Source organism: Megalopta genalis, chromosome 8 (assembly GCF_051020955.1).
Source record: "Megalopta genalis isolate 19385.01 chromosome 8, iyMegGena1_principal, whole genome shotgun sequence".
NCBI classification, from domain to species: Eukaryota; Metazoa; Arthropoda; class Insecta; order Hymenoptera; family Halictidae; genus Megalopta; species Megalopta genalis.
Window position 1 is genome coordinate 10,162,263 of NC_135020.1, and position 25,137 is coordinate 10,187,399.

Sequence of the window (25,137 nt, forward strand, 5' to 3'; positions counted from 1 at the left end):
CGATTTCAACGGACGACGAGGCCCGAACCATTTCCCAGCGACGGAACGGCACCGGCTATTCAATCGTTCAGCGATCGATTACAAGTACGTGGCCACTGGTTCCCGACACGAAGCCGAGATTCACGATTACCGATAGCAGATTACCGATATCTCCGAAAATTTTGAGGAATCGTTAAACGTCGATGCTACCATTCTACGGTAAATTCTCCACGATCTTCCATCGGTTTGTAAACAAAAATGGAGAATTTCGGAAGAGGAGATACGATTATTCGAGCCACGCGGCTCAATTTTGTAGTCGCCGATTGTTAACAATTATAAAAATGAGGTGAAAGGCTAATCGTGTCTCCTCTTCCAAAATTGTTCATTTTTGTTCACAAGAAAAAGTGGAAAGAAAGTTGGGGAAAATTTACTGTATATCAACTTTATTATCTTAATTTTTCCTTTGGCATTTCCGGGAAGATAGAGATTCCTGAGGTCATTCGAAGCAACTTTTTCCTTTACAACAATTTTCTCCGAGGCTTCGTTTACGAGTTATTAACGGAAAACACTGGCCAATGAGACGCGAGCTCGAGTAGGCGCGATGCGGCCCAGTCAACGAGCGCGCGGAGCCCTGCTCCGCTGATTGGCTCGGCCGCCTAGCGCTGCGCGAGCTCGCCTCTCATTGGTCAGTGTTTTTTGTTAATAACTCGTTAACGATGGCTCGGAGAAAATTTTTGTAAAGGAAAAAGTTGCTTCGAATGACCTTAGGAATCTCTATCTCTCCGGAAGTACCATAATTTTGGGATACTTCGTATAATAAAATGAATAAATTAGTTAAAGAGAGAAAAATAAAGATAATTTATATAGTAAGTTTTCTTCAACTTTCCTTCAGCTTGTGAACAAATATGAACAATTTGGGAAGAGGAGATACGCTTATCCTTTCACCTCGTTTTAATAATTGCTGACAATCGTTGACTATAAAAACGAGCCGCGAGGCTCGAATAATCGTATCTCCTCTTCCCAAATTGTCCATTTTTCTGCACAATCTGAGCGTCAGTTAGGGAGACATTACTGTATACTGGAACGTTAACGAGTTTGTAAGATGCAAAGAGCACGATTTTCACGGCAGAGAGGCCCGGATAATAGAAAGTTCGAGAGTACACCGCGTTATTCGGATATCGTTGACGGTTTTGTATTTTTCATGTAATTTTCGAACGAATGTATTTCCCTCGTTTATGGCCGAGGGAAAAACGCGGACCGTAGAACGACGCGAAAATGAACAACGAACAGTCCAGAATTTGTAGCGGTCCTGAAATTGTGTCGCCCCGGTTTTGCATACGTGACCGCTGCTCGTAGTTTCCCAACACGTTCGACAAACGAGGCGGAATAAAAGGCACTGAAAGGCAAAGATATTTCGCCGACCGATAGACACGGTTTTGCCCGCGCTCTTTTGTACCATTTTCAAACGAAAACTCTATGACGGCATAAATTCGCCAATTGTGTCTTCATAAACACCCGCTACAATGGAAGCGTCAGTCATTTTTATCAAACGTTGCGATCGAGTAGAGTCGGGGCGTTACAATAGTTGCGTTCGACGAACCTATAGCCGTTTGTTTTTACATTGGTATTCTCTTTTTACTGGATTTATATTAACAGAATCGTTCTGCTATATTACAAATAATGCAGCATAATATAAGATTTTCCAAATAAAATGATATATGTACGGTAATATATATCGCCCGGAACCGTCACATTTCGGGTTGCTGTGAATTTCCCTGTCCTACGCCTATGTAATTTATTGCTACGTCGATGCTACGGTCTGCTTGGGTGTTACTTAGGTAAGAAAAACCGTCGAATCGTGACACGTGGCCTCCGAATTGCCTTCGAATCATGACATGTGGCCTCCGAATTCCCTTCGAATCGTGTCGCGTGGCCTCCGAATTGCCTGCGAATCGTGGCAGAAAATTAGAAACGATAAAGTTAAGTCATCGTTTTCATTCTAGCATTACCGTGTATTTGTATTAATGTACTCCAGCATGCTGGCCGCAGCCTTTTTTGCCGATTGCCTCGAGTTCCCATAAAAACGAGCCGCGAGGCTCGAAGAATCGCGACTCGGTATTCTCAGATCTGCCGGTTTCAATTCCGACTTCCGAACATTTCTGGGAGAAATTACTGTATTCGAACCGTACGAACTCGCCGTAACGTACAATCTCTCGTTTCCGCGTTTCTTTCTCGTCGTTACGTTTTTTATAGCTTGTATTATACTCGTCGAGTCCGCGTAGACAACAGAGCGTGAACAATTTTTTGCTTTTACGAGGCGAGAGGCATCGAGGATCGCGGATGCTTCGGCTGCGAAGATAGACGGTTGCTTGGGAAATTCGTTTTTCGATGCTATCGTTATCTGTGATAACAGTTATCCCGGCTCCTTGGTTGGTATTAGAGGCATCGGTGTAGATTTTGTTACGGTTACCGCGGCTGCGATCTAGCCGCGGAGTATACAATTTTATTTATCCTCTTAACCGCGCACGACGAGTGTCTGTATTTTCAATCTAAGCTCTCGCCCGAAGCGCATTCTTTCGAACAGCTTAGAATACTTCGAGGCAAAGGTGAAATCGAAACAGGTACAGAAATTGTGCGCACCGATCGATGAAGTGTTTATAAATGTTCGCCACGGAACAAGGATGTATACTTTCGAAATCGTGGCACAATAAATTCTCCCTAATCGACCCTCGGCTTGTACACAAAACTGGAGAATTTCGGAAGCGGAGATACAATTATTCGAGCCTTGCGAGGTTATCTATATAATTTATTATTTTCTATAATTTATATAAATATATTTTTAAGATCGTATCTCCTCTCACCAAATCGTCCATTTCTGTTTCCAAGCCGAGGGTCGATCAGGGAGAATTTATTGTACTCCGATTTTTAAGGTCGAAAAATCGTATCTCCTCTTCCCAAATTGCCCATTTTTCTGCAGAAGCCAAGGGACAATTAGAGAGAATTTCCTGTACACAGCTAGAAAATTCATTATAGAATGCGGAGATCGAATGAATGCAAAATAGATTATCGGTTATATTCGAAGGTAAATAGATTAACTGTGTTTTATTTTTTAAATCATATTCATGTTCCCACGACACCCTAACCTCCTCCCGGAGAATTCATAATCGTATTCTCACCGAGAGAAACAAACTTCTGTGGCAAGCGAGGCTCGCATTCCTGCGGAACCACCATGAATAACAAATCGATCGCGGTCCGTCGAAGTTTTCCCACGATCGTGAGTCGAAACTTGAAAAACCGGGCGAAGCCCGTTTCGCGATTTATTATTCGCAACACGCGAACGCATTAATGCCATCCGTGTGGAATTTCGCCCCGCGCTCCCATTCTCCTTCATGAAAAACGTCATTGAAGCCGAGATAGGATTTGCATTTTAGGAGAGCGACGGTAATTCCATAAGCACGAACGATTCGGAGGGTTGTTCGCCGGCTCTGGGAAAAAAAACTTCGCAACACCGCCAACCCGTATTAGCAACCGCGACCTTTCCCGTATTTCTACAAGCTCGTCGATTACCTCGCCGACCTTGAAACGCATCGCCAAGGTTGCAATTTCAATCGAGCTAGCAGAACGACGATTTAATGAGAATGTTGTTTAACGATAGATTTACGGAGCACGAGAAACAGCTGTTTTATATTAGTTTATGAAGGTAATAATAAGACGTTTATTCTGATTTTTAACAAGCGTTATTGTTGCCTTTATTAACCTTTATTAACACTAAATTTTCGGAGCACGAGAAACAGCTGTTTCATATTATAGTTCATCAAAGTAACAATAAGACATTTATTCTGATTTTTAACAAGCGTCATTGTTACCTTTATTAACCTTTATTATTCGTTATTACCTTTATTAACACTAAATTTTCGGAGCACGAGAAACAGCTGTTTCATTTTATAGTTCATCAAAGTAACAATAAGACATTTATTCTGATTTTTAACAAGCGTCATTGTTACCTTTATTAACCTTTATTATTCGTTATTACCTTTATTAACGCTAAATTTACGGAGCACAAAAAACAGCTGTTTCATATTATAGTTCATCAAAGTAACAATAAGACATTTATTCTGATTTTTAACAAGCGTCATTGTTACCTTTATTAACCTTTATTATTCGTTATTGCCTTTATTAACGCTAAATTTACGAAGCACAAGAAACAACAGTTTCATAGTAACTTATAAAAGTAACAATAAGACGTTTATTCCGATTTTTAACTAGCGTTATTTTAACATTTGCCGTAAATATTATAACATATAAAACAATTGAATGAACAACTCAAAAATATATCTTTACGACATAAATAATCGTAAATTAAAAAATTAGTGACCCGCCATTTTGTCGGGGGTTCCGTAAATCTAGCGTCAACGCACGAATAATTTTATTACAACTGTTACGTTGTACAAATTAATTTATGATCATTATAATATGTACAGACGTTCATCCGTGATCATCAAAGTGCATTCTGGTCTTGGAAATAATTTCAATTACGTTCTACAAGTTTACCCTGTAGAAAATCGTCGAGCTCACTCTCGGAAACAAAGCGCAGCCTCGCAGGTTTATTTTCGCATCTCGGCGCGTTTGAAATTGTTTATCGACCAAATGACATTAAAGAGAACAAAAACTGCGATAACCCGAAGGGTTAAACGAACGACGAATATGTCACACAGGGTTCGCAGTTCAACCACCATTTCCAATTTGCCTACTTATTCATCATTTTGTAAATCAAATTAACTCTTGCACACATCAAATTCGGCCGCGTTTTATTCAATCTTCGAATTAAATACGAATTTATATTACATATTCATGATACAATACAAATTTCGTTAGAAATAATTAACTTCCGTAAATCTTCAATAAATATTTATAAAATGTCATTTGACTTTTCAACGAATATGAGTGACAAAGGGATTAATTTGCAGCGAAAAAAGGGGTGAATGTAGTCTACAAAAGGTGTATCCTCGAGTGCGAATAATAATGCATAAATTTAAGCTACAAAATATCGTTGCCGCTAGCATAACTAGATCAATTTTGATATTATTTTTATGATAATGTAAACACCTTCGCGTAAGATCGGCCTCAAAATGTTCTAAACATCTTGAAATTTGAGAATACGTTTTTGCTTTCACTAAAATTGCGATTTAAATGGCCAATGGTCGCTGGTTTTTACGCGCGACGAGTATACTCGTCGCGACACAAAATACTGCCGCTTCTCCGTGACGAGTATACTCGTCGTGACACAAAATATACTCCACTTCTCCATGACGAGTATACTCGTCGTGTGTAAAAAGTAGCGACCTCCCTTCGAAATAGAGAGTTCGCTTAACCGGTTAGCTGTGTTCGACGAGTATACTCGTCGTGACAGAAAATACTGCCGCTTCTCCGTGACAAGTATGCTCGTCGAGCACAGCTAAATAATTAAAGCGAAAAATTTCACGATGCACAAAATATTCCTTTGTCATCTTCAACAGGAATGTCTGACGCCGAATAAGCCTCTAATTAACACGTTCTAGCTATTTGCTGAAATGGTTAAGAGAACTTCCTATTTTGAAAGTAAATCAGCACTCTTTTCGTGCGACGAGTATACTCGTCGTGACACGTAATACTGCCATTTCTCTGTGACGAGTATACTCGTCGTGACACAAAATATTGTCATTTCTCTATGACGAGTATACTCGTCATGACACAAAATAATGCCATTTCTATATGACGAGTATACTCGTCGTGACACAAAATACTGCCGCTCCTCCGTGGCGAGTATACTCGTCGGACATAGCTAACTCGTTATAAAGGAACTCCCTATTTTGAAAAGAGGTTGCTACTTTTTACGCGCGACGAGTATACTCGTCGTGACACAAAATACTGCCACTTCTCCGTGACGAGTATACTCGTCGTGACACAAAATATTGTCATTTCTCTAAGACGAGTATACTCGTCGTGACACAAAATATTGTAATTTCTCTAAGACGAGTATACTCGTCGTGACACAAAATATTGCCATTTCTCTGTGACGAGTATATTCGTCGTGACACAAAATATTGCCATTTCTTCACGAAAGAGAAGTCATTTTTTAAAGAGACTTGTTACTGGAGACAAAACTTAGATTTTATATCGAAAACGTTTTGCACCCCGAAAACACACTTGTTCTAAGGACAATAGACCTTCAACCCTTCACATAGCCCGAAGAAAGTTCATTTGTCCATTTGGTTGGACCGGAAAGACGTGGTCTACCACGAGCTCATTCCTCAAGATGAAACCGTCGATTCTGTCAAATATCGCGATCGGCTTGATAAATTGAGGGCCGACGTAGCAGAAAAACGGCCAGAATTGGCGAGCCGACGAGGCGTCGTTTTTCATCGCGACGATGCAAAACCGCGTGTTGCATTCACTGCGAGAGAAAAATGCTGTTACAAAAGTTCGATTGGGACGTTCGGACTTGGGACTTCATTCCGCGGTTGCTTGTTCCCGTCTCGTTAACGCTAGATTTACGGAGCATAAAAAGGCAGCTACTTTATATTAGTTTATAAAAGTAATAATAAGAAATTTATACCGATTTTGAACAGGCGTTGTTGTAACATTTGCCGTAAGTATAATAATATATAAATTGAATATAACCTTGAACGTATAACCTTGGCATAAAAATAAATGAAAATCGAAAAATTATTGACCCGTCATTTTGACGGGTTCCGTAACATCTAATGTTAACAAATTCTCGAAAACTCTAGATCGGATCAGAGAAGAAAAAGCTTCGGCTGATTTGTTGCTTCACGATCCGGTCCAATTTAGAATATACAGTAATGTCTCTCTAATTGACGCTCAGATTGTCCACAAAAATGGACAATTTGGGAAGAGGAGATACGATTATTCGAGCCTTGCGGTTTATTTTTATAGTTATAAATTGTCCACAATTATAAAAATGAGCCGTAAGGCTCGAATAATCGTATCTCCTCTTTCGAAATTGTTCATTTTTGTTCACGAGCCGAAGGAACGTTGGGGAAAATTTACTGTTTATCAACTTTATTATCTTAGTTTTTCTCTCTTTAATTTATTTATTGATTTTATTATGTAGAGTGTCCCAAAATTACGGCATTTCCGGGAAGTTAGAGATTCCTGAGATCATTCGAAGCAACTTTTTCCTTTACAACAATTTTCTCCGAGGCTTCGTTTACGAGTTATTAACGGAAAACACTTGCCAATGAGACGCGAGCTCGAGTAGGCGCGAGGCGGCCCAGTCAACGAGCGCGCGAAGCCCTGTTTCGCTGATTGGCTCGGCCGCCTAGCGCTGGGCGAGCTCGCCTCTCATTGGTCAGTGTTTTTCGTTAATAACTCGTTAACGATGCCTCGGGGAAAATTGTTGTAAAGGAAAAAGTTGCTTCGAATGACCTTAGGAATCTCTAACTTTCCAGAAGTACCATAATTTTGGGATACTGAAAAGTGAAAAGTTGCCTGTCACTGAATGTACAGTAACGTCTCTCTAATTGACGCCCAGATTGCGCACAAACATGGACAATTTGGGAAGAGGAGATACGATTATTCGAGCTTTGCGGTTTATTTTTTACAGTTGTAAATTGTCCACACTTATAAAAATGAGCCGCAAGGCTCGAATAATCGTATCTCCTCTTCCCAAATTATTCACTTTAGTGGACAATCTGAGCGTCAGTAAGGGAGACATTACTGTATATCGGGATGGTGGGAGGGGGGTGGACGACGCGAGAAGAATCTTGCAGAGCATTGAAGAGAGCAGAGCATTGCAAGTTGCGTTACGCATCGGTTTCACGGAAATAGGAAAGCTACCCCGGGACAATCACGCTAGCAAGTCGCTCGCGAAAACAACTTTAGCAATAAAAATGCAAATGGCGTAGGAGCTCCCGGTTTCCGTTAGAAAATCAAATCGGCATACAATTTATTCGACCCGCGCGTCGCCGCGCCACGGTCCCGTCAAACGCCCGGCCCACGGGCACATTAATCCGCAGTCGGCCGCAATCACAATTAGCTCGTCAATTAATTAAACGCCGCGTAGCCGCGTAAATAGCGCAACGATACAACAAATTGCCCGTGTGAAAGCAAACAATATCGCGTTGTTAATAACGCCGTCCATTTGCATTGTTACACCGAGTTACCGGGAATTATTCCGGCGTTCCGCCGATGGTGCCGCCGAAGCATCGGCATTCTGACGCGTCCGTCATCATAACGTTCTCACTTTCCGTTGACGGGCGCGCGCCGCGCGCGTTTACCGATCCGCCCCGCGGACAACCGCCGCGGCGCGAATGTTTTTCTCAGTCGAGCGGCCACCTCGAATAGAACGCCGATAAAGATGGGTGGTGGGAGGAGGGGAGAGGACACAATGGCAGGTATCGAATAAATTGATCCGCGACAACGCGTTGACTGGCCTCGTTTGTACGGCTGCTCGAGCAAACCCGCTATCATCGCTCGCTCGACCATTAATCATCGGCGAACAGCTGCCCGGATAAATGAGAGATCGGTCTCGCGGGTACCGGCGTTGCGGCTTCGATAAGGAAACCTCGGCTGACGGTCGCGGAACCGATCGAGCTTATATTCACGGTTCTCCCCTCAATTTTGCGCAAATGAACTCCGGATCGGCCGGTGTAATTCGCGAGCCATCCGCCGGTCTGATTTCGACATCGAATTCCGATCGAGCCGCGGAACAATGTCGTCAAACTTTTGCCGGAACCGGCCCCGCGGCAGGAATGACGACGACGGCGAAACTTTGGGCAGGAATGCCGGCTATCGCCGGACTCGTCCCCGACGACGGCTCCTCGATGTTTCCCCGCGAGCCTCCGCCAACGTTTTCGGAGAAACCCGCCGAACCGCAAACATCCGGGCAAAAATGCGGTGCTCATAGCTGCTGGGTAACCGGAAAAATTCGTGCGGTTCCCGGTGCGGCTCGAAATCGCGGCACGGTTTTGCACTTTCTTCTCGTATTGTACAATGCTGCTGTGCGTTTTGAAATGCTAGAGAATTGCGGTACGAGTATATGTAAGTATATATATATATACTTAGTACCATAATTTTGGGACAAGCATGTATACTTGTCCCAAAATTATGGTACTTCCAGGAAACGAGGGATTCTTGAGGTCATTCGAAAAAACTTTCTCCTTTACAAAAGTTTTCCCCGAGCCTCCGTTTACGAGTTATTAACGAAAAACACTGACCAATAAGACGCGAGCTCGAGTAGGCGCGAGGCGGTCCAGCCAACGAGCGCGCGAAGCCCAGTGCCCCTCATTGGCTCGGCCGCGTAGCGCCAGGCGGGCACGCCCTCTCATTGGTCATTGTTTTTCCTCGATAACTCGTAAACGGTGCCTCGGAAAAAATTTTTGTAAAGGAAAAAGTTGCTTCGAATCGCCTCAGGAATCTCTCATTTTCTAAAAATATCATAATTTTGTGACACCCTGTATATATAATAAAAGTACGTAGTAGTAAATATATAACAGTAAATATATAATAAAAGTACGAGCGAATACCGAAGAATTTGTTGATTGGATTCCGAAGGGACGCCGGTCGCATCCGAAAGTCTAAACAATAAACACTCAACACAATATTCATCTTAAAACAATCGCGACCTCTTTATTTCCGCGTGAAAGAGCTCCAAAATCCATTCGCTGTTTACAGATGATTAATCGTGTTTGCTGCCGGCGAAGTTCCAGTCAAAGGAACTTGGCTACGCAATAATTAATTAGGATTGAACACGATCCCCGTTGAACTTCTGAAGCCGCGATCCTTCTCCGGTTCCGAACAAGTAGGCGGAATCAAGCCGGCCGAGATTTAGTATCAGCCGCGGTAGTTCATCCAAGTGAAACACGCGCGCAGTCCGTGTCAAAGCATTCCTATTCAAGGGGAACCGTATCAAACATCCAGCGCGCTCTGATTAACGCGATCGAGACAAAGCTCTCCGCGGCGGCTCGAGAGCGTTCGAGTTCTCCAATATAGCACAAGCAACCCCCACGGATTTCCCGCTTTCTCGTCGGACTGCCTAAAAATCGTGGCGCTACTTCACGTAGCGTCGTTGACGATCCTTTCGCCGCGTTTGACAGCCTCGCGGCGGGCAGCGCGGCGCGGCTGGACGGGTAGTGCGGCGAGCAGTGTGGCGGGACGGGCAACGCGGCGGGCAGCGCGGTGGGACGGGCAACGCGGCGGGCAGCGCGGCGGGACGGGCAGCGCGGCGGGACGGGCAGCGCGGCGGGCATCGCGAGGGGACGGGCAGCGTGGCGGGCGGCGCGGCAGGCGGCGTGGTGGGGGAGCCATCTGCCCGAGCGAACGGCGGTTCCAGAACGGCGACGAGTTTGAAGCGATAGCCAAACACAAGAGAGCGGGAGTCCGCCGCCGGTTGGCGTTCGAACTGAGAGAAGCCGCGATTTCTCGAGCGGTTCTCTTATTTGTTCTGCTATCGGCGCCCACCGAATCCGCTACGGTTTCGCTCGCCTCGGCGATCTACAGTCCGAAATCAAGATTTGGCAGCCTAGAATCGCTATAAGTGACTTTTCCAATAGTTCGAAAGAAGCGTCCGTTAGCTGAGCCGTAATTAACCCACGTAATTAAACCTCGGACGGTTTATGACCGCGAGCAGCGGATTCGGGGTCAACGCAGACCCAAGCCTGGATTTAATTACATAGGACTTGAATATATAGAGTTCGATTGTAAAATTGTTTACTATTTACTCTCGTGAATAAATTACTTGTAAATTATTTATTATTCTTTATTATTATAGTATTGTAACTTATTATTACATTTAATGAATAAAATACTCTTTTTTTATTGCAGGAGTATTGCATTCGGAATGACGATAAATAATATGTTGTTGAACTGGTCTCAAAATTTGCTAATAGGTTATAAATTAAAAAGTATACTGTTCCATTTAAAGAAATTAACTTGACCTTGAAATCTCTACCATTATTACACTCACGTAAAAACTATTGAAACCGTGTAATCTATCTCATTAAATCGAATAACTTTCGTAAGAACAGTTTTTCACTGTCTTCCGTAGCTCGCGAAATATTTTGGATTTCCTGATAAAATGGACACTCTGTGCGTTGCTTAACCCCTTCACCCCTTCAATTAATCAATTATCGAATTAGTCGAATAGAAAACTGCTTTTTATACTATGCAAACGGTGCAAACTGAATATCCTGACCATGATTTTCCTTAGGAAAGAAAAAGCTCACCTTGTGGTAATAATAAGATCTTTATGTTAACTCGAACAGATGCGACGTTTATCATCGAGCTTTACAAATTATTACTTCGAATTTTCGAAAAAAGGTCGAAGCATTTGCGAACTGTCGCCAAAATGACTTTCGTCCGGCCAGATATATCGACGATTCGCAACGGCGTTTTAAAGCTGCGCTTTCGATCGATCCTCGCCGATCCCGCAGCCGAGACGCTGCCCCGAGGCTGACTGATGTTAACGTGGCACGGGACGAGCCGCTTGCTCCGTTGACCTTAAGATTAATGCTCGCCTAGATCGCCGGCCGCGATATCCTTGATAGCGGTGGAATAGAAAAACGCGGCAGTTGAACTTTTACCGTGCGTGCTGCCATTATGCGCCGCCGTTTAACTCTTCAGGGTATCGCGTTGCAACCGGCCGTTTGCGAAACCGGGATCAGCCGTAGCACGCGTGATTTCAGTTGCCCCGGCCGAATAAAAAATTAAATTTAACCGGCGAGCCGGCGTATCCTGAAGCCGGCCGTTCGTTTCCGTTAAACGGTCCAGGCCCGATTAGATAGCCGAAACCGCATAGCGCATCGGTCTTATCCATGCAAGAATTATTATAGTAACGGCGCGTACCGGCCGGGCGTCGCGGATAATGCTGTTGCTGCGGTTCTAACGCGATCGTAAAAACTGGTCAAGGATTACGATGTTGTAATCTAAAACAGTTGGAGGTCGCAACAAATCTGATACGCGCGAAATCTTTTAAGAAATATAATAACTTCTCACAGAATTGTTCGGAGGTCGGAATTGAGACCGGCAGATCTGAAAATATTAAGTCGCGATTCTTCGGGCCTAGCGGCTCGTTTTTATAGAAACTCGGGGCAGTCGGCGAAAAAAGGCAGCGACAGCATGCCGGTGTACATTAACACTTTACAGGCCGCGCGGTTTTATGAGAAACCTTCGCGGGGAGCCAACGTTTTATCCTGGATCAAACTGCTGTTTTACAAGTAAACAAAATTATAATTGAATTATAGTTTGCGAATCGGCAATCGATTGTCGGGTAAACTTCGCGAATGTTGAAATTTTAGGTTTATTGTTATATCATCAAGGTGAATTGCGATTTCGCACTCGTGCACAGTCGAGTCGAAAATAACTAGTAGTTTGTACCGCCGATGCTGGTGCCGAACGGCGCGCGATCAGTGTATTCAGGAAAAATTGCTACGCGAGGAGTGGGGCGGCGACGCGTGCGGAGGGAGTCCCGCGCAGCGGCGCGGCGCGTCTACCGGGTGAGCATTGTAATTCTGAACTACGATGGCGACGCAACGCGACGCAGAGCTGCGGGTACAATACAATGCAATAGGCGCCACCCTGTAGACGCGCCGCGCAGCTGCGCGGGACTCTCGCGCGTGCGTCGCCTGCCCCCACTCCTCGCGTAGCGACTTTTCCTGAATACACCGCGCGTGATACGCATGTTGTACCAGCGGCCGTTAACGTCGGTTTGCGCCGTGGCACAACTGTTGTGTCAGCGGCCGCTAAGGCGTTAATATGAGTACATAGTAATGATAGAATAAAAACGATGACTTAACTTTTTTATTTCCAATTTTTGCCACGATCCGAAGGGGGCCACGTGACACGATTCGAAGGCGAATCGAAGGCAATTCAGAGGCCACGTGACACGATTCAAAGGCAATTCAGAGATCACGTGACGCGATTCAACGGTCATGCATCTAGTATCTGCCACGTACCTTGTAATTCCCTGTTTTTTCTTGCATCGACTTCTCGCATCGACGTAGCAATAACTTACATAGGCGTAGAACCAGCGCAGGGAAATTTACAGCAACCTGAAAATTGGCATTTCCGGGAGAAATTATTGTATACAGTAATGTCTCCCTAACTGACACGATTTTTGCCACGGTCCGAAGGCAATTCGGAGGCTAGGTGACACGATTCGAAGGCAATTCGGAGGTGCACGTGGCCGTATTTTCCTCGTCGGCGACTCATCTTCGAGCATAAAATGTAACCTGCGCGTCTTCGTGCTTTCCGAACTGCAAGAAAATGAAAAAAAAAACAACGCGTATCAACCACGAAGAGTCACCCCTTCCAACGTGAGAGAGAGAGAGAGAGAGAGAGAGAGAGAGAGAGAGAGAACCGAGAGAAGTTGGCCGGCGCGTCCGTGTAGCAGCGTTCCATAAAATCGCGAGGCAGTCAAATAAACCGGAACTTGGCTTCGGTTGCCGAACTTTCCTTGTTAACGATGTTCGGGCAGATCGGCCCCGGATAAAAGTCTGACCTCCGACGCTATCAGCCCGGAAAGACATCGGCAAACAGAAAATTGAATTTCGGACGATCGTTTCAGGAAGAAGTTACGCGGCGCTTCCGTCGAGGCAGACACGAGCACCGCGCCGCGCCGCGCCGGCAGCACGCGCTCGGCGAATGGGAACGGGAACGGGGCGAGATAGGGATCGGGTTTCGCGTGATCACGGAGGTGTTGCAACCTGTAAAATTTTCACGCATTCGCGGTTGAAAGGTTTACGCCCGAACCGGTTGAAAAATAAATTACCGGAGCGAGAGGGCGAGAGAGAGAGAGAGAGAGAGAAAGGTCGCGTTCGCGCGATAAATGGAATTACTCGTGCAATTTTCTGCCGCGGAACAGTTGGCCGTGTGGGCGCCGCTGCGGGAGGGGGGGGGGGGACCGCCGGCGCGGATAGCAAGAGTAAGTGGAGTAACAGTAAATTCAACGGTGGCACTTAAACGCACCGGGAGCTTCTAAATAGAAAATTACGGCCCTATCCGAGACATTCGAGTAAATTAACCGCGACGGCGACTTCGGCTTCGTTTCAATCTGCCGGCGCGGCGTCGAGAACGCCGCGATTTATTTGTTCGCGATCCGACGCCGCGGTTCGAACCGGCAGACTTCGTTTGCCATGCGGGAAAGAAACGTCGGCCGCGAAGCGATCGAGAAATTCCGGCTGGGGTTTTTCTTTTTATTAGTAAATTACATCTATGTTTAGGTTCATTGAGCTATACGGACCGGGTGGGATGAGTGTGTGGGTATTACTGCGGACGCCCGAAATGCTGCGATATTTTATAAAAATAATCTAATATTAATAATGCTAACCGGACCGGGTGGGGTGAGTGTGTGGGTATTACTGCGGACGCCCGAAATGCTGCGATATTTTATAAAAATAATTTAATATTTAATAATCTAATATTTAATAATCTAATATTAATAATGATAATCTAATATGTAACAAATATCTAATAATCTAACATTTTATAGTGTCTCTTATAGTATATTCTAAAGTACAGTATTATATAATAGTAATTGTTGTAGTAATATTATAATAATCTTCTAAAAATTAATCTCATAATTTTGTATACGTTTGATATTGATAGTTTGTGACGTGCAAGTGACAGTAAAATCGCAGTTTTAATTCATTCATTGACTTTTGATGTTATATTATATATATAAAATAATTCCACGATTATCCTGGCGCGTAACAACAATTGCACCATTTTTGCCAGCTGTTGTAAACGTTATTGGAACTGTACTAAAATTGTAAAATCACGTGGGAAACTGCAATTGAATCATATATAATTTTACAACAGATTTCAAAACAAAGGGTAGGAAACACTTTGGACTGCAAAAGGTTGACCGTAATAAACGTTTCTCGTTCGTTGTCTAAAAGCTCCACTTATGTAAACAGGCAGAGGGAACGTCGCAAATAATGTTGGCGGCAACGCTACGGAGCGTTTAACGCGTTCAAGCCGTATCTTTAATTCATTGAATTTGCTGGTTGGCTCGATGAAGCTAGTTGTAGATGTAATTTAAAAAAGAAAATGTAAACAGAGTTTCGTAAAGCGTGGGTGTTACTGCGGACGCCCCAAACGCTGCGGTATTTTATCAAAGTAATAAAATCTAATATTTGAGAATAATAAGGAGGTTCCTCAGGTCATTCGAAGCAACTTTTTCCTTTGCGAAAATATTCTCCGTGGCTTCGTTCACGAGTTATTAACGAAAAACACTGACCAATAAGAGGCGAGCCGCGGCTGGCGCGCGGCGGCCGAGCCAATGAGCGGAACCGGGCTCCGTGCGCTCGTTGACTGGGCCGCCGCGCGCCGAACGATCTCGCCTCCGATTGGCGCACCGTTTTTCGTAAATAACTCGTAAACGAAGCCGCGGATCGCATTTTCGCTAAGGAAAAAGTTGCTTCGAATCGCCTCAGGAATCCCCTACTTTCGGATTGCGAGATATTTCTGGGACACGTTCATTCAGAAAGCGCGACAATACCGACACCTATCCGTACGTACGTACAACGTAGAATTCGTCGACGACGAATTTCGCGTTCCAATTTGTACGGCTCCTCGGTCATTTATTTTTCAGCGGACGACAAACTTTGTTTCGCTTCGATATCTCGCGGGCCGGAACGTAACGGGCCGGTGTAGACCGGGATAGACGCTTCTCGAGACCGTGTCACGGAATCCTACGCAGAAACCCTCTTACTTATTTACGTTGAGTCCCCGCGTTGGCATTAGATGCTCGTAAGCGGCGTTCGTTCGCCGAAGAAAAAAAAGAAAGAAAATAACGCGGCGGATTTATGTCGCGGGCACGTACGGCCGCGGGGAACGCGTTCCATTTTTAACAAGCCAAGCGACGATCCCGCGCGTCCCTTCGGCAGACCCTCCATTAAACGTTAAATATTTGAGCCGTGCAATATTCAGAGAGGGCAGACCCTGCAAATGCCACGTTTTATTACCGAGCGCGCAGCCTCGAATTTAATGCGGCGTAGTTAACCGAACGTAGTCCGCGGACGCGCGCGCGCGCACGAATACATTGTATGCACGTACTCGAAAAATCAGCGACGATCCACGGGCACGCGGATCCGGTCGCGCATCGATCTCTGATTTATTTTCGGCGTTATCTTTGACGCCCGCGCCGCGACACGACCGCCGACAAGAATTATCGCCACTGGGAAAAAAAGGTTATTAATATTCGGTTGTTACGCGATTCTCTCGATTTTTCAATATTCGATTCTCTCATTTTTCAGCGTTGCCTCGTGGCGACGTTTTATTGTTGTTCGAGGCGACGCCACTGTGGGCTGGATCGAGAAATTCAGCGACATTCTGTTATAACGTTTGAACCATCAAAGATATCGCGATGAAATTTTCACCGAAAATATTTTAAAAAATAGTTATTTTCTACTGTAGATGATTAAATCTTTTTTTACATTTGTTAAACAATAATTTTTAATTAATTCTCATTGACGTTTTTTGTGAGAAAAAAATTGTTCAAATATAATGTTACAAACTATTTGTAACATTGCAATGCTAACGTACCTGGAACGTTAGTATTGTAACGTTACAAAGTTTGTTTGGTTTACTTATATTTTTCATGTTATATGGAATAATTAAAAATTGTAAATATCCGTTGATATTTTTACAGATGAAGAAGCATTCTGTAATATACCGACTGGAACACAGAGAGATTATCTTCGATATCTTTAACCTCGAAGTAACGTAACGTCGATATCTTTGAAACGTAATAATTTACAATCTGGTTCGTCTTGGTATGTAACTTTTACAGAATTACGTAGAGGAAAGTATCCTGAAAATATACCGTTTGTCCGAAACTGTGAGACCTTGGGTGTCGAAAGATAATTCCTTGTCGAACGTAAAGAATTTTTACACTTTTTGTATTTTATTGAACATTATATTTTTCATATATAGGATACGATAATCTTAATTTAAGCTACTGTTTCCTAACGAGAAATATTGCCTCCTAATGTTAAAAAAGAAAGCGAAGGAAAAAGTTAATTAGGTTCGTCGGGACATCGCGAGGAAAATAAGCATATTTTTTGGCGTCGAATGTAGCGTTCGAAATGTTCGACTTTAAATTGTCGTATCTATTACAATTTACGATCATTTTTATTAATATTTCCACTTTCGAGGGTAATGGACGTTTAACAAGCGATCAAAATTCACTGGACATCGATATGAGATACAATAATCTTAATTTAAGCTATTGTTTCCTAACGAGAAATATTGCCTCCTACTGTTAAAAAATAGCAAAGGAAAAAGTTAATTAGGTTCGTCGGGACATCGCGAGGAAAATAAGCATATTTTTTGGCGTCGAATGTAGCGTTCGAAATGTTCGACTTTAAATTGTCGTATCTATTACAATTTACGATCATTTTTATTAATATTTCCACTTTCGAGGGAAATGGACGTTTAACAAGCGATCAAAATTCACTGGACATCGATATGAGATACAATAATCTTAATTTAAGCTATTGTTTCCTAACGAGAAATATTGCCTCCTAATGTTAAAAAATAGCAAAGGAAAAAGTTAATTAGGTTCGTCGGGACATCGCGAGGAAAATAAGCATATTTTTGGCGTCGAATGTAGCGTTCGAAATGTTCGACTTTAAATGGTCGTATCTATTACAATTTACGATCATTTTTATTAATATTTCCACTTTCGAGGATAATGGACGTTTAACAAGCGATAAAAGTTCACTGGACATCGATATGAGAAAATTAGGTTTCTGCCAAAAAGTCTTCTTCTTCTCGGATACGAAACGGCGTATGAATATTGAAGGTTATGTGACGCGTTTTCGAGGTTAGATTTTTAACCGTGATCCAACGATTCGGCGTGTTCTCGTAGGTTATAAAGGCTCGATCGACAACAACGAGATCGGCGTTAATGAATCGACGCGCGGTCGACGGTCAATTATGCGCGAGCAGAATTATTTAAATTCTGCAATGCGGAGGAAGATTTCGGCGGACTCGGACTATGCGCCATTTTATGCAAATTCACGTTTCTCTGGAAAACTTTGAAGTAACCGCGTTCGAGGAAAATTAGATTTCGCGCAGCCTTGATTCGCCGAATGGAAACTGAAATGGAACGGTGTCACATTTCGTTATACTAGCAATGTACTAGCAGAATTATGATAATTTTTATAATAATAATAATAACGATAAAATTATGATAATGATATTGGCCAGATCGCGGATCTTTGTGCAAAATAAAAATTGTTTGTAAGTTAATTCGAAGACCGATAAATTCGATGAAGATGTTCTGCCTCTGTTAATTGTTTTAATAAATCGAAAATAATGTAACGATATCCTTAAATTCTTTTAACGCCTTCACAGTTTCGTATTCGATCTCTCGAAAAAGGTCAGCTTTAGAAAATATTCCTACGACGCATAATTTATTCGCTGGTATTCGATTAAATCATCCTAAATTTATATAATCGTTTATAATTATTTCGTTCTTTGAAAATAAATAATTATCACAGAATTTAACGTACATAGTACGTTACGTTACAATTTACGTCACAGGACACTTTTTCATCTCTCGCATTTGTTGAGTCGCGTCCGATCGAATACGTTGAATTTTCATTTCATTTTTTAATTACTGAAAATGGGGGGCAGCTGAGGTCATTTGAAGCAACTTTTTCTTTTACAAAAATTTTCTCCGAGGCCTCGTTTGCGAGTTATCAACGAGAAACGCTGACCAATCAGAGGCGAGAACAGTTGGCGCGCGACGGCCGAGCCAATCGGCGGAACCGGGCGCCGACCGCTCCTTGGCTCGGCCGCCTCGCGCCGGTCGAGCGCTCGCCCCTGATTGGTCAGCGTTTTTCGTTAATAACTCGTAAACGAAGCCTCGGATCGCATTTTCGCAAAGGAAAACGTTGCTTCAAATCATCTCAGCAACCCCTCATTTCCCGGAAGTACCATAATTTTGGTACACCAGTAATATAAAAATACTAGTAACATAAAATGTAAAAGTAACGCTGAAATACATAATAGTAATAGCTGCGATATCGTTTTTTATCCGCTTTCTTTTCTCACGGAATCCGACCACTGGCGCGTCGGCCGTGGTCACAGTTTTGCACTCATTTGTCCCGCGTCGCAGCCGAGCTTTCCGGCGTCCGGCCAAGTAGTGGCTGGTTCACCGCCGAAAACTTCGCTTGACGCGGCTTCCCTCGGACAGGAGGGAAAGAAATCAAACGGACTTTATCCCGAAGCCTTGAAATCGGATTACATCGACCTCGTCGATCTCCTTCTTTATCCCACATACTACTCTTCTTCCGGCTCCGCTCCATTTTCCCAAGGAGAATCGTATTCGGGGGATGAACCGCGGCGGCGGCGGCAGCGAGAAGATCGATAGCACGTTTGCGGCGGCGACGATCGATCGATGTCGCCGCGTTACATCGATACACCGGCGAAATTTTTCGACGATGCGGCGGTGGCGGCGGCGACGGCGGCTTCCGTCGGGGCCGAACGGAATCCGACCGACCGGGCCAATCGAATCGGCGGATCCGGGAAACAGAATCTTCCGGAATTAAATTCAATCGTTAACTCTTTGAGTGGCCAATCAACTTCGTACCATCTCCGCGGAATTGAAACTCGTTCTCCGTACGTCGCAGGTGTTCCATACAATTCCTCCGGATACTCGACCTTTCGTTGGAAACGTTTGCCCCGTCGCGTGTAGAGATTATGGCTTTCTGTAATAAGCTTATAAGTGTAATATTTAAATATAATAAATTATATCTAAATATAATATCTGAATGTAATAAGTAATATCTAATAATAATAAATAAATATCTTTAACACTTTGACTGCTTAGCAAATATAATAAATAATATCTAAATATAATATGTAAATATAATAAATAATATCTAATAATAATAAATAAATATCTTTAACACTTTGACTGCTTAGCAAATATAATAAATAATATCTAAATATAATAAATAATATCTAATAATAATAAATAAATATCTTTAACACTTTGACTGCTTAGCAAATATAATAAATAATATCTAATAATAATAAATAAATATCTTTAACACTTTGACTGCTTAGCAAATATAATAAATAATATCTAAATATAATAAATAATATCTAATAATAATAAATAAATATCTTTAACACTTTGACTGCTTAGCAACAATTTGGTAAAATCAATGTACTTTATTTCATTAGAATACATATATAAGACTAAAAAATTCAGTCGTATAAAAAATAATAAAGTAAAATTTATATATATATATAATTTAATTTATATTCGTTTATATTAATATATAAAATTTATATATATATGATACTAATTTATATGATACTAATTTTTGAATAGGTTTTGAAGTTAATTTTTATTGCAATATATTGAACAACAAAATGTTCCCAGGATTTTGAGAATACAGAATAATAAATACAGTTAAACTAATATTTTAAGATTAATATTTCTAAATAAATTTTCAATTTCTAATTTCGATCTCAGTAATTCAATGACACCGTCTTTTTCGCGCGAGTTTTTATAATTAATATTCGCCACCTGACGCGTTAATAATGAAACAATTGTCGAAACATTAGTACGAAATGCTGTCGACGAAATTATATTTTAATAGAACATTTGGGAAGTGAGATTAATTAATTGTTATAATATTCATAATATTAATATTATAATACAATTATAATATAGAACGCATCAGCGTTCGTCGATGTTTCGATACAAAAATATGATAGAACATCCAAATTGTACTCGCAATGATTTTCTACGTTAATGTCACAATTCCCATTCGCGCGTCAGACAGTTTTAGAGATATTCGGTAAAAACTCATTTTTATTAATTCTCACTTTTAAGAATGTTTTCGCCCGTTGCCGTCGTCATACGGCTGACATAGAACAATACGTGTAAAATATTTATACGACGCGTTCCCGTCGTGCTGCTAAAAGAACGTATATTAAATTCGCCGCGACAATTGGACGGGTATCCATTGTCATTTTCCCGACAAAAAGGTATCATTGATATGCGGATGACAGGAATTCCGATTCGCAGGGAACCGGAAGCTTTAATTGGAATTCAATTAATCCGAAATATCAATTTTCTCGTCGGGTAGGAACGTACCATTTCATATTTCCCGTTCTCATTTCGAAAGGAACGCGACTATTGTTTTACGACAGAACGGTTGCATAGTTCCCATATAGATACGGGACTTGTTTTACAGCCCGGTCTCTAAATGGACGTTCGGAGAGTTCGCGTACACGTTGCTGAAATGTTTCCGGCAACGCGCATACCTAGAATACCGGCTTCCCTCTCTCGCGAGGAGTACAAAATATATGAGTTGTGTCCGCGCCCCGACAATTGATATTTCTGTTATTATGTTTTTCCGGCTGTTCGGATCACGTAATTACAGATTACTCTGCAGGACGTAGTATCGGCTGTTAAATTCCTGGAAAGCCGTTTAAACCGAGGAATGTTTGCTAGCCCGAAAGCAGGAGTTTTAAAACGTTTAAACCGCTTGTTTTTCGGTATGAATTCGGAGCTGTTATTACCACGCATCGAATATTTCGTAAATCTGTGCGAAAGAGAGCAGTTTTTCTATAGGTGTAAAGGGCAGTTTTTTTGCACGAAGGCCGTGCTACGGTAATTTCTCCCAGAATTGTTCGGAGGTCGAAATTGAAACCGGCAGATTTGAGAATACCGAATCGCGATTCTTCGGGCTTCGCGGCTCGTTTTTATAGAAACTCGGGGCAGTCGGCAAAAAAAGGCCGCGACCAGCATGCCGGTGTACATTAATACTTTACAAGCCGCGCGGTTTTATGAGAAACCTTCGCGGGGAGCCAACGTTTTATCCTGGATCAAACTGCTGTTTTACAAATAAACGAAATTATAATTGAATTATAGTTTGCGAATCGGCAATCGATTGTCGGGTAAACTTCGCGAATGTTGAAATTTTAGGTTTATTGTTATATCATCAAGGTGAATTGCGATTTCGCACTCGTGCACAGTCGAATCGAAAATAACTAGTAGTTTGTACCGCCGATGCTGGTGCCGAACGGCGCGCGATCAGTGTATTCAGGAAAAATTGCTACGCGAGGAGTGGGGCGGCGACGCGCGCGGAGGGAGTCCCGCGCAGCGGCGCGGCGCGTCTACCGGGCGAGCATTGTTATTCTGAACTACGATGGCAACGCGACGCGACGCAGAGCTGCGGGTACAATACAATGCAATAGGCGCCATCCTGTAGACGCGCCGCGCAGCTGCGCGGGACTCTCGCGCGTGCGTCGCCTGCCCCCACTCCTCGCGTAGCGACTTTTCCTGAATACACCGCGCGTGGTACGCGTGTTGTACCAGCGGCCGTTAACGTCAGTTTGCGCCGTGGCACAACTGTTGTGTCAGCGGCCGCTAGAGCGTTAATACGAGTACATAGTAATGATAGAATAAAAACGATGACTTAACTTTTTTATTTCTAATTTTTGCCACGATCCGAAGGAGGCCACGTGGCACGATTCGAAGGCGAATCGAAGGCAATTCAGAGGCCACGTGACACGATTCAAAGGCAATTCAGAGATCACGTGACGCGATTCAACGGTCATGCATCTAGTATCTGCCACGTACCTTGTAATTCCCTGTTTTTTCTTGCATCGACTTCTCGCATCGACGTAGCAATAACTTACATAGGCGTAGAACCAGCGCAGGGAAATTTACAGCAACCTGAAAATTGGCATTTCCGGGAGAAATTATTGTATACAGTAATGTCTCCCTAACTAACACTCAGATTGCGCACAAAAATAGACAGTTTGGGAAGAGGAGAGCCTTATTGGAGCCTTGCCGTTCGTTTTATATTTACCGATTGTCAACAACTATAAAAACAAGTCACCATGCTCGAATAATCGCATCTCCGCTTCCCAAATTGTCCAGTTTTGTGCAGAATCTCAGCGTCAATCAGGGAGAATTTACTGTACCTTGTAGCTCAGCGCTTTTTCTTGACTCACGTCCAAACAGACCTCATTATCAACGTGGCAATAAATTACATAGGCGTAGGACCTAGCACAGGGAAATTCACAGCAACCGGAAATTTGGCATTTCCGGGAGAAATTACTATACGTCAAGTGCCTTTTCACTCTTCTGTCCGGCATCGTAGAAATGGCAGTGGCAGTAGTTTCTGTGCACAGAAATCGGCGCGCACCCGAATCCCCACGAGCGTCCACAAATTCTGCTGGCCGATGCACCGCTGGTCGGCCCTTGTCGTTAAACTAGCCAGGAGCAGAATGAAATTGCAATTTCACCCGGGTTCCGGGATCAACCGTGCGCCCACCACCTCGGCCCCACCCTCCGTCGTGAAACGATCGTAGCTAAGCAAGCGAATTCCAAGGCAGCTAGCTTGTTTCAAGAGGGACCATTGCTGCATGCATTAGCGTTACTGTACCGAGAGAGAGCCTTATTTATTAGCGTGGCATCAAGGAACTCGCTGCCGAACTCCCCAAAGCACTCGTCGCAAAAGGATCGGGCGCTGGCGCGGGGCTCGATGGGCGAGCCGGCGTTTTATTCACGACGATGCAACTTCTGCTCACCGTTTCGTCGGCACGCATCGCCCGGCGCCGACTCTCCGCCGGTGAATAAAAGATTGAAAAGCGAGACCGTAGGAACGCTCCGTCACGGACAATCGAGTTGGAAACAGTTTCTGGCACTCGACGCCGCGAATCTCGGCACGCAATTAACGACTCCTTTTTCATCGCTGTTCGAACCGAAAGGATCGATTACTTCGAGTGCCCGGATGCTCGACGCTCTGCCAGCCGACGGTTTTATAAAATGGAACAACATTTTTTAACATTAGACAGAGCGACTTGAATATTTGCGTGGAATAATGCGTGGAAAATATTTTTATCCGATCGAAGAATTTGCTGCAACTCGTTTCTTCGGCTTTCAGAACAGCCATTACGTTTTATCTCTATTTATATCTTGTTGTATACGGGGTGTCCCAAAATTATGGTACTTCAGAGAAACGAGAGGTTGCTGAGGTGATTTAAAGCAACTTTTTCCTTTGCGAGAATGCGATCCGCGGCTTCGTTTGCGAGTTATTTACGAAAAACGCTGACCAATGAGCTTCGCGCGCTCGTTGGCCGGGCCGCCTCGCGCCTACTCGAGCTCGCCTCTCATTGGTCACCGTTTTTCGTTAATAACTCGTTAACGACGCCTCTGAGAACATTTTTGTAAAGGAAAAAGTTGCTTCGAATGATCTCAGGAATCTATAGCTTCCCGGAAATATCATAATTTTGGGACACCCTGATAAAGTTTTTCGGTATACGTACTCTTCCTTCGAATATTACGATTCGAATGATCGTTTCTAGGTGAAATTTTACTAAAAATTTTCCCTTCGACGAGCAAATGATCTCATTCTTTGCTTTCCAGTTATTTGTCTAATTATTGTTACTCTCTATCCTGCGAATAGGCACAACTAGACCAAGGAGAATTCCACGTCGAGTTTGCTCGAGGAGACACAGTAATTCGAACTGTCTTTGGACAAACATTTAGACGTAACTTGGGGTATCAATGGAACACTGTTACCCAGTTTCGCCTAAGTTTCTGCAACGACATTATGAATTATTGGCCGACAGTCTGTTTGAACGTCGCTGCAACATCAATACCGGCGGAAAAAGTCTGGCATCACCGAATGCACTGAAACAAGCGGGTCGAGTGAATGACTCTGACACTTTAATTTTTTAACCCTTTGCACTCGAAGCCATTTAAATTGTAAATCTAAAATCATTTTTCAGACTTATAGTACTTCCATTCTACACGACAAAGTGCGTGTTACGCATACGAAATTGGGTCTTGCGACTCAAACAACGGTTACGCTTTTAACAATATTTTAAAGCTATACTTTGACAATATAAAAGTTATCTTGAAACGCGATGCAACAATTTTTCTGCTGCTTCAGAGTCACCGCTCGAGTGCAAAGGGTTAATTCAACTTCGTCGCTTTAATTTTTCTCCTGAACTACATGATTCATAAAATAAAAACGTTTCCCAGCAAAAAGTTGTCTGATACAAAGAGCTGTATATACACGGCGAAATTAATTTTCTGCTGTTCTTCTTATTTACATTTTTCTGCTATTTATCTAACACACAGCGCGCACGTATCATTCGCATCGCTTTATCGTC

The 25,137-nt window shown here is 43.1% G+C and overlaps 1 protein-coding gene across 1 annotated transcript in view; it reads left to right on the top strand.

Annotated features, from left to right (window-relative positions):
* Dop2R (dopamine D2-like receptor) overlaps positions 1-25,137 on the top strand; it is a 435,398-nt gene that overhangs the window by 129,116 nt on the left and 281,145 nt on the right.